Source organism: Mixophyes fleayi, chromosome 5 (assembly GCF_038048845.1).
Source record: "Mixophyes fleayi isolate aMixFle1 chromosome 5, aMixFle1.hap1, whole genome shotgun sequence".
NCBI classification, from domain to species: Eukaryota; Metazoa; Chordata; class Amphibia; order Anura; family Limnodynastidae; genus Mixophyes; species Mixophyes fleayi.
Window position 1 is genome coordinate 204,226,762 of NC_134406.1, and position 12,189 is coordinate 204,238,950.

Below are 12,189 nucleotides of genomic sequence, written 5' to 3' on the forward strand. Positions count from 1 at the left end.
TGACCTCTCTTCTGGATTCCCTATTGTACCTCGTTGCCAGCACGTTACCAGATCGGCACACTTGACTATTCTCATTCTGTGCCTCGCTATATGACTCAGCGAAGGACCGCGACCTGCGTGTCTCCTGCAGCGGAGCCCATACTTCCTTGCGGGGGTTCTTGGTGAAAACCAGGGGCACGAAAACACCTGTGTAATGGTGAGATCGTTTCTCACAGGTGCTTATTTGTTAGGTGGTATTTGGTGGCTACAATAAAATCAGTTTTAAAAAACAATATATCATTATGTATTAATTTCTCATTATAAATAGTCATTCATTACATCTATCAAATTGTTATGTACCATACTAAAAACCATTTGTATAAGGCAAAAAAAAAATATATGCCATACTTGCCTACTTTTTAAATCTGTACTCCGGGAGATTGGAGTACAGATCATGTGACAGAGGGTAGGAGGGGGCATGACGACGTTGTTACGTCACTATAGCCCCACCCTGCTATAATATACATAAAATTATCGTCATTGAATAGCGGGGGCGAGGCTTAATGACGCGCTTAAATTCGGGAGTAGGCAAGTATGACATATGCATAGAAAAGGGGATATAAAGAAAAAAGGAAACTTTATTCCAAACTGGGAATCGAACTTCCAACCTTTGATATCCCAGACTGTTCAATGAACCTCTTTGCTATCACAGTATTGAAAAACAAAGTTGCAGATAGCAATCAATTTTTGAATTTTCATAGATGTCATTTAGATGCTTGGCAGAGAAATATTCCCAAAGGGAAGCTTTTAAGATTACATAGAAACTGTAGCTCGGATAAAGCTTTCTTTCAACAAGCAGGGGTACTTATAAGTTCATTTAAAGATCAAGGTTATCCTCAACATCTTTTGGATAAAGCACTATGTGAAACAAAGAAAGTAGATGGAACTGCTTTATTGAAAAAGAAAACTACAGATATAACAGATAATATGAGTCATTTAGATACCAATGAATGTGTTTTTTTTGTGAGCCAATATAACTCTTTCTCAAGACAAATTAAGGGGATTATAAATAAAAATGTCTCTATCTTAAGACACAATGAGGTGCTAATGTCTTCTGTGGATAATATTCCGAGGGTTATATTTAGAAGTGGTATGACTATAAAAAATAAATTGGTACCTAGCCATTTTAGAAGAGAAAAAATAGATTCCACTTAAGATGAGTTTTTAAAAAATAATGAATGGCTTTTATAAATGTAATAAAGGATTTTGTATCACTTGTAAATTTGTACAAAACAAGAAGTGCAATTTTCAATCTTCTGTGACCAAAGAGGTTTATGAGTTCAAAACATTTATAAATTGTCAATTGAAATATGTGATTTACTTAATAGATTGTGATTGTGGGGCCCAATATATAGGAAGAACAACTAGAACACTCAATACAAGGTTCTTGGAGCACAGAAGAAATATTTCAAATAAAATTAGGTTAAAATTACAGAAAGGGGGGGTCTCTGAGGCGTTCTGGATTTTCGCTATGGGTTCAATGTATCCTAAAGGATTAAATGACTGTGTAGAATTAAACATGCTCTAAGTGTAAACAGGATTTTTATTTTATTTTAATATATGCCGCTGAAATGAAAATAGGTTGAATACATAACAGTAGATAAGTTGTGTCATTGTGTTTACTATTTTATTATTATTATATTGCTGTTAACGACTAAAGGGAGTTTTTGAGAGAATTTCTGCCATTTCTCTAATAGCAGTAATAATAGCAATAGGGAATATTTATAACGTTATTTTTTATATTAGGGTTTATTTCCTTTTTGCTATCTCTAAGGCAAATTAATGGTTGCCATTTGATAAGTGGTCCTTTTTTAAAGCCTTAATATGATAAAAGAATTTATGGGACAAATTAAATGAATATGTAGGATAGAAGGAAAAAGAGAGAGATTCTTTTTTCAATACTGTGATAGCAAAGAGGTTTAGTGGGATATCAAAGATTGGAAGTTTGAATCCTAGTTTGGAATAATGTTTCCTTTTTTTGTTTATATCCCCTTTTTATGCATATGTATTTTTTGCCTTATACAAATGGTTTTTTAGTATGGTACATAAAAATTTGACAGATGTAATGGATGACTATTTATAATGAGAAATTAATACATAATGAGATATTGTTTTTTAAAACTGATTTTATTGTAGCCACCAAATAATACCTAACAAATAAGCACCTGTGAGAAACGATCTCACCACTACACAGGTGTTTTCAGTTTTATTATAATTTTCTTGTATGATGATTGGTTCAAGCAGATTTAAAAAGAGCCTTCTTACCTGGACTTGTATCTCTGAGGAAACCACAACTGACTGTGGAGAAACGCGTCAGGGGGTTTACTAATTTATGGTTATTATAATTTTGGAATTACAAGCATTTCTGAGCTCATTGTTTGATTAACAAAGAAAGCAAGATAGATTTGTATTCTAACACCTGACCAGATTGCTGTGCCTTAAGAAGAGATATTACCCACATCACCGGCATCGGAATAGGGGTTCCACTATACATCCTCCGCCCCCCCCAGAGGGGAGTGTAGCAAACCGCTATTTTTTTCTGCTATTAAGATCAGATGAAACGTCACCCACAAAGCTGGGTAATAGGACGACTATTTCAGTGAGTACAATCCATAATTGGACAGTGGTGTGTGGAGGCTATTTCCATCTATGTTTAGACAAGCATTGAAAATCTTGCTATTATAGGAGGCTTGTTTACATAAACATTTTAAGAGGGACTTGTAGTCCCGTAATTATTTTACGCCTGTGGGATATAAGATTTATATGGCACAGAAAAATAAATAATATCTACCAGATCACTGGTAACGTAAAAAAATTATACATGTATCCAACTAATTACCGCGGTAATAGATATTTTCAATAATTCTATCTAATGTGCATCATCAAGCTCTACATTTTGAGACTGTTGTGAATTTTTTTTTTATTTGAGCCTTCAAGTGAACAACTGTTTGTTTCTCCATATTTTATAGAATTACCTTATAATTTGTTTTATGGTTATATACATACATGGTACATGTATGTAATATATGGTTACTTCAATGGTTTTAATAAAATGTTTTTATGGATATTATTGTGTTGATGGTATATATCTGCTGAGGAGAAGATTTTTTCAATCTACCTGATCATATTAAACTCTACCAGATGTCTTCATCTTCCTTCCCCATTTTCTGGAGAAACTGTGGGAACTAAGCTGGGCTATCTCACATAAACTAGTCCTATACAAAGGTAATCCCACTTCGGCTACCACTTTCTAATTCATTTCTGATTTTCTGAACACAAACATTCGCTTAGAACCCTCTATAGAACGTCTCCACACACTGTCCTCTGACTGTAGGAATGGAATATGTAGTCAGACAAATATTTCTTGTTACTAAAGCAGTAATAGCACAAACTTAGAAATGCCTTAACGCTCCCACAAACAATATAATTATCTTATGAGCTCAATCGTGTTATAAAATGGAAACTCAGATGGTTTGCTTCAAAATCTCCCTTTTTCTTGACCTCCATCTGCACCAAAGTTCACCCTCCCCTAACAAGGTATATGTACTTTTAACATAGGACCTCCTGGATCACCTTCCCCCCCCCCACACACACACACACACACTCACACACACCTTCCACAACTAGTGATTCTATATTGTTACATGTTGGCCACTGAATAATTATTGCTAAAACAAAAAATGGAAAATCTATGTACCTCCCCCTCCACCATACATTCAACTAAAACTTTTTACATGATGTGTGCCTTTTTCCCCACCCTACATTTAATTCTCATCCTTTCCCTTAAATATAAATGAAATCGGGTGGTGGCCTAACCACCATTTTGAGCAGTCGCCTGGATCTGGAGCTCGGGACCGGAGGTGGAGCGCTCTGTCTCTAACTAGAGAATCTGTCTCTAACTTTGAATTGTCGGGCTTCACCAAAGACTTGTTTCAAAAACTGCTCCCTGAAGTCTCTGTTCAGGATCTTCTTTTGGACCATATACACAGACTCCCGAGGCCGAGATCTAGTTTGGAGTCCACGTCTAGAGACACAATTATGTGTGTACACTATACACCATATTAAGGAACAGATCTTACGGGCAGCTAGAACATACCAGTCTGAAAGGATTCTCCAAGGCCTTCAACTTTTCCCTGATTTTACTCCGGCTACTGTTGCCAAAAGATGTACCTTCCAGTCCATCACCAGAGCAATGCGGGATACTCAGATTCAATATCGTTGGGGCTTTCCAGTTAAGCTTATTATACAGCGTAACTATTCTACCCACATAATCGCTTTAGTGGAATATGGAGCACAGCTTCTGACATCCTGGGATATCCAGATGCCAGCTTCTGACTCAGACCCTGAACAAGAGTCCCGAGAGAGTGGTCACGAGTCGATGACTCGATGGAGATTGAAGAATGGACTATTTCTTGCATCTTTATTATGTTGCTCCCCCCCCCCCCCCCCGATTGTTCTTATGATCTAATTTTAAAAACACCTCGTGGCTCATACTCACTCCTTTATGACATTGTTTTTTTTCTCTGGAGAGTTGGAATCCATATTACTTGAGATTCTGGAGCAGGAATGACTTTCCCTAGAGTGAGGGGTTTCTCCAGTTGGTAAGCGGAACTGTATCTCTCTCTTGCTTCCCTCAACAGGATTCATGTTATTTTCGGAACTGATGCTAATATATGTAACTGTTATAATGTTGAATTCACGGATGTTGGCTACACTGTTCAGTTATTGGTATGGGTGGGAACCCCCTGGTTAGGGCCATGTTCCCACACCACAATTACTGATTCATTACTTTCCCTACCAGCAACTACTTTAACCCCAAGATTGGGGTTATTTCTGTTTGCTTTTCTACTGTACACCCCTCTCCCCATACTCACCTCTCCCCAATCCCCTACCTCCATATTAGGCAAGTACACCTTCACTCTACGCTTGTACTACTGTTTGAGTTATAACTCTCATTACCTAATACACACTTAACATTAAATACATACTTTGCCACTAATTCCCCGGGGGATACCTCTGTCTTCAACTTCTAGTGTACACTTAAAGCGGTCCTACGAGGCGCAGCTATCCAAACGGGAGCGAGACTCAAAGGCGCATCTTATATTATCAGAAGAAGTTGGAGGTGGAGCTCTCTTCCCTGGAATCCACTAATAAGAGGCACCCTTTGGTCGATCTTAAGATGCGTATTGTTCAAATTAAGACTGAGCTGCAATAACTACTCCTTGCTCGCACCCAATTAGTAATGAGCAGACTATGGTAAAAATATTATGTCTCAGGCAATAGGGCAGGAAGAATGGTTGCTAGGAAACTGGGAGGACAGAGGGCACAAAACCGCATTATACACTTGATAGACAATTCTTGAAAAATGTAAGCATGAACAGTTGTTAGGAATCAAGGACATACAATCGAAATAAGAGACAACTTTGGACATTATTTTATTTCTCCTGATAGGAAGTTATCCAGGCAGTATAATTGCATTTAGCCTTCAAATATTCTTGATTTATTAAAAATTATTTATATAGTTCCATCTTATTATGCAGCGCTGTACAGAAAATATTCAATCATTCACACCAGTCCCTGCCATGTTGGAGCTTACAGTCTAAATTATATTTAATATATATGTTACGGTGAAACACCGAAATTGGAGAATGTCGACTTTCACCAGTGAATGTCAACATTCACATAGTCGCTTGGTGTATGTCCGAAATATTTGTTAAATATCCTTATTTCTGACTTACACCGGTGAATGTCGACATTCACCATGCACTAATGGTGAATGTTGAACATGTTCGAGATTCATATTTCTTTCTCCGTAGTTCAGTCGCGATAAATTAGTTTTAGCAGAAACCACTTCAGAAAGTATTTTCGAGTACTTTTCTTGAGAAAAATAAAAACAATTGTCTTCTCGTTTACTCGCAATTAATGCATTTAACTTTTCAAGAAAAAGATCACAATCCACTCCAGTATCCATTCTGTATAAATTAGGGTATCGGAATCACTCATTCCACCAGAACATTGGGATTTGACAGGAAACAACCTGTCGCCTATATGTCGGCTCCTCCCTTTTCGTCCTTCACCAGAGCATGTCTGTGATTGTCGACATACACCAGTGAGGGTCCGAATGTACAAGAATGTAATGAAATATTCGATCTTTCACCGACGTATTTGGTGTTTGTTGACATTCACTGGTGAAAGTCGACATTCTCCAATTTCGGTCTTTCACGGTAACATATATACATCACATACACAATAGGTGTCACCCCAAAGAACTGAGAGGGCCACAGTCAGCACCTGTTTTCTAAAGGGGATGGGAACAGCCAATTGTCATTTAATATTATGCAAACCAACATAATTTTTATTAGTTGCAACACTAGATGGTGCAACTCTCTCTCCCTGTCACACGCTGCTCATTCGGCTTCCATAGACCAAGACTGAGACACTCACAGGTGTCTCATTAACAGACTTCAAACCTCTAGTGCTGATCTGCGCAAGTGCAGACTGATTACCTGTCTATTTCTAATCGGATTCTTTTTGGTTCGTGTGTTGGCTCCAGACTTGAAAAGGCACTTCCTCCCTTTACTCTGGGCCTGTTGATCAAGTTACCTGTCTGGTTAGGTCTCTACCTATTCTATGAGCTCTCATCTGGATCGTCAGTGCCTCTGCTGTATCGTTACTCTGCGGTCTGTACCGCTCAAGCTGCACCTGTTTCCATTGTGTTGCTACTCCACGGGTTATACCACTCAGCTGCACCTGTCCTACTGTGTTGTCATTCCACGGGCTATACCACTCAAGCTGCAACCAACTTTGCTGTGTGCTACACCATGGACTAACTCGCTTCAGCTGCACCCGTGTCTGCTGGGTTACTACTCTACAGGTTGTACCACTCAAGCCACATCTACCTCTGCTGTGTTGCTATACTGCTCCAGCTGCACCTGTTTCTAATGTGTTGCTACTCTACGGGCTATACCGCTCAAGCTGCAACTACCTCCGCTGTGTGCTACTCTGTGAGTTATACCGCTCAAGCTGCAACCACCGTCGCTGTGTGCTATATCACGGGCTATACCGCTCAAGCTGCAAACCATCTCTACTGTGTGTCACGCCTCGGGCTATACTGCTCCAGCCGCATCTCCCCTCGCTGTATCGTTGACCCTGGAACGGGACTGTTTAAACCACACCTGACTCTGTCAGCTTGCTCCTTCAAGTCATCTCTCGGAGCCCTTCTATCCAGCTTCATCTGTTCCGCATTGGTCACACCGGCTCAGTGGCACTACAGGTCGTATCACCAAGCTGCTTGTTGTCCTCTTTCCTGGCTGAACTGTTCAAGTATCATTGAAAGCATTAAGGCACTATTTGGTATCGGGCCTCTGCCGCATCTACTGTGTATCTACGGCTACCTGGACTGTTAAACTCTCCTTTCATGTGTGCTGTGCTATTGTGATACCATACTCTTGTGCCTAATTCTTTCCACCCTATTGCTGGACTGTTCATTTAAAGCCATATCCATTTACTTATTGATTATTCATATTGCCTATGACATTGCCGGTGGCTCCGCCCACCTTTTACCACATTTCCAGTGTATATTCATCTACCAAGACTTTTCTGTATATTCATTCAGTCATCATTAAACCGCTGATTGTACTTTTATCCTGCATCTGTCATCTGTTTGAACCTTGGGGTACCATTACCACTTACCAGTGTATAGTTAGACTCTCCCTGAGGATCCGTTCTCACAACATCATTGAACGGATCCAGAGTCCAGAATACCAAACCGTGACACTCCCACTAGAACTTCTCGTGAGACCCAGTCCTTATGGTCCTTAATTTTTGGGTTTTTTACTCAGCTTAGAAATAAATTAGGTGCAAATGGAAATGTCTCTCCTAATGGCTCAAGAAACAATCTTTTTCTTCACAGTTTCACAAAGGGCCAGAAAGCCCAGCCCATACCGGCCTAGAGGAACAAGAGCTGGTAAACAAGGACAAACCCCCAACCTCAAATTAGCAATTTTCTTTAATGGGTAAAGAAACCAAAGCAATCATATTGGTTGTATCCATGGAAATCCAAAAGTCTCCATGGATACAACTAATATGAATAGGGTTATGTTGTGAAATTATTTCTGTTTGTTTTTCCATCTGCTCGATTTGGGTCTGTTGCTGCTGCACTGCATGTACTTCCAGCTCCTTAACATGTGCTAAGAACTGCTGCATCACTGCTGGCTAAATATTTGCTGATGACCCCAAGCTATGTAGGTTTAGGAACACAGAATACAGTAACTTGTTGCAGAATGATTCATAGAAAATAGCCATGAAATAGCAAATTAAGTTTAATGTAGAAAAATGCAGGTGTTTTGTACCTAACCTGTGATAACATCTCTGCAACTTAAACTTTAACTGGAATACAATTTGGACATCTGAGATGAAAAAAAATTGAGGAATAATAATTTACAGAAAATAGAGCAGACAGCAACTGCAAAGCAAATACATTAAAAATGGGAATAAATGTAGGTGAAAAATAGCTTTATTATTGGATAAGTTAGACCACATCTTGAATATATAGTACACTATTGGCTCCTTACTACCACCACCACAGGGTCATAGGATAATTTATTACAATGTAGATGAAAATGGGACATCAATTGTGAATGGAAGAGTGGCAATTTCACCATAAGCAATGGAAGGGTATTCTGTGGAATTGCTGAGGATGTGTCCATGGGTGACAACAGACCAGGCCATCTGACACTGACAGACTGTTAGTGACAGGCTTCCTGGTGGCTGGCTCCTCCGCGGGAACCAGAAAAAAGTGTGTGTGTGTTTGGGGGGGGAGGGAGAGAAAGGATGCCACACAGAAAAAGGGGGGGGGGGGGAGAGAAAGGATGCCACACAGAAAAACAGGAGGGAAAGCTGTATAGTCCATACAAATATAATTTAGTGGTGTTAATATGTTCACTTTGTGGCATAATATGATTTGGGGGCACTACTGTATGGCATAATATGATATGGGGCATTACTGTATGGCATAATATGATTTGTGGGCTCTATGGTGGCTTAATATCAATTGGGGGCACATACTCAGGCATGAGGGAAGGGGGAGAGTGTTAATATATACATATATTTAGGTGGGGGCTAATTATTTAATTGGTGCCATTTTATTTGTGGGGTAATGTGGGTCACTTTAATTTAATATTGCAGCCTAGCAATTTAAGAAGGGGTGATTGGGCCTTCAATTTAATGCTGGGGTGGTTTGGGGGCTATTAATTGAAAGTGGGGCTGTTTGGGGAAAAAATAACATCTATTTATTAAATGTGAATATGAATTATTTAATGGCAGTGATGGTAAATTCTATTTAATTTATTGCTGGGGTTGTTTGGAGGCAGGGGAATAGGTTGATTTATTAAATAGGAATACTATTATTTTAATGTTGGGTCTGGAGGCCTAATTATAAAAAATGGGTTGTATTGATTAAACACAAGGGCTGGTTGGAGTTTTTTACATTACATGTACCCATTTTTTTTCCAAATAGTGCCTCCAACATTCCAGGATCCAGACAAGCAGCAACTAAAGACACCAGCAGTCACAGGTGGGGAAAGTGACAAGAACAGGTAAAACAGAGCAAGATTGTATGCCAAGTGTCCTGAATCTGGTGGGGAAGTACCGAATTTTGTTGACTGTCTCATTTAGTGAGATTTGGTCTGACTACAAGGACAGTTGGGAGGTATGTCCCACTTCACACTGTACTGCTTGTGAAGGCAGAACTGCATGCAACGAACAGTATTGTCTGTGTATTTGTCTAACATTTGTCTAAAATGATAACCATGTTACATAATAGGGGCCCCTGAGCGTTAATCCACCTCTGGTTAGGGGAAGGGAATTGATAACTGCTCCCAGTTCCCGTGCAGGACACAGCCTGCAGAGCAAGTCGAGGAGCTCTAAGTCTTACAAGATTTGATTATCTCGTGAGACTAAGAGCTTCCCTGCTCACTCTACAGGAAGTTCCCACCCTTATGGATGTCAGCAGCACCAGAAACATAGATAAGTACAGTTGGCTTGGAGTGTCATAATGTGCCTGGGGGGATGGCGTGATGTGGCTGGGAGGGCATGATAAATGTAATGTTTTATGATAATGTATGTATCAATGCCCCATGTTGGCCACACCTACAAAACAATGTGGTCACGCCCTTGCTGAAATTGTGGGCTGTAGTAAGTGTCCTTTGTGCATGAAGATTAAGTGAACGTGGCTGCATTCTGTGGCATAAGAGACGGCTTTGGGCATGCGCAGTGAGATTTTGCAGAGTGTATGCACAAAATCGCAGTTTAAGTCTTGATAAATCAGGCCCAATATATAGACGAGTTATTTACTTTAGGAATTATTAGCCCTCGGAAATAAATAAAAACGTCATATGAAGAGTCAATTATTAGTACATCTAGATTGTTGGTAGGGAAGGCATATATTCCTTCCTACAAATATATCCTTTTGAAAACAGACTTGTCAGATAAATGTAGTCAGTCATGTAGACTGATTGCTACATGTATAGAATGATTGGAATGTGAGCAATTGAAAATCATTTTCTACAAAACAGTGTAGCAAGGTAGGAGACAAAATATTTGGTGAACTATCGGTCCTCTTAACTATGCAGTAAATATTCAGGGGATAAAATAACAACCACCATTACATTTTTTTAATTTTTTTTTTAATCAAGGGCATAAATATAATCATAGTAGCACAAGCAGGATTGTAACAAGCAATCACCAAGCCCCATTGCAGGTTAAGGGTGAGACAGGAATATGTCCATTTTCTCGGGAGACCCTTGCTGCGTTCTCACTGAACATGTACAGATCCTCATGTGGGGGCCCCATAGTCCCTGCACCCCCTACAGTGTCTCTAATTCAGACCAAGAACTCAAGTGTTTGCTTTAGGATGGGTATCCCTGGGCCCAAGAGCTAGACCAGGAAAACTGTGACTCAGGGCGGTGTTTAGACCTTTCCCAGGTCTGCACTGCAGAAAATATCTAACAGAAATGAAAAAATATAAAGGCATTTTTATGATGCCCCCCCTTAAACAGTGCTACTAAGATTGCTGTAAGGGGAAATTTGATTTGAAATTAATATCCCAATTACTATCAAAATGATTTTGCAGAACATTGTTATAACATGTGTGTAAATATAAAGTTATTATGTTTACCTGCGAGTTTGCCTGACAGCTTGTCCACACAAGCATCTTTAGATCAGTCTGCCCCTGTTCTACTTTACAGTGCCCCCTGCTCCAGTATCTGCTTCTGCAAAGCATTTGCGTACACTGCAACTATGTCTTTCCCTAGAGATCAATCATCTTTATGTTAGTATCCATCTCTCCCGCTCACAGGTCAGAGAAAGAGACCAGAACTGAGAATGATATAAAGATCATACTTGCCATGTCCGGGAGACTCCCGCATTTTGCGAGAGTCTCACGGACTCCCGGGAGAGTGTGGCAATCTCTTCCTAGTGAAGTGGGCAGAATTAGGTCCCAAACGCTGCGATTCCTGGTGAATCGCGGCAGTTGGCCCCGCCCTCCGCTGTCAAATGCGCCATGACGTCACGGGGGGCGGGGTCCAAAATGAAGCACATTTTGGAGGCCCGCCCCCCATCACGCCCACCTCCACCGCAGGCTCCCAGATACCAACATTTCAAAGTTGGTAAGTATGATAAAGATGTCTCAGTAATATTTTATATTGGTCTTGGTGCTCATATATTTGGCAGGATGTAGAACAAATATGTACCTTGGATTTATATAATAGTACAAATCAGTGGCAGACCAAAGCCCCAATGACACATTACAAATGCTCACTGTTATTATACAGCATATGTAAACAGAAAATAGAATACAAATTGGTAATTAGCTCGATATACAGCCACATTATCCCTACTATTAGTGTGACAATAAGCAACTGATTATGTACCTATAACATACACTCAGTGGGACAATTACACAATATTAGCATACCTGCCTACTCTCCCGGGATTTCCGTGAGGCTCCCCGGCAAACCTCCCCAACCCTGTAAAGTGCCGAAATTCATGGCATTGAAGAGCGGGGACAGGGCTTAATCACGTCATTAAGCCCCGCCCCCCGCTGTTCAATACCTTGAATTTCTGTATTTTATGGAAGGGGCAGGGCTATAG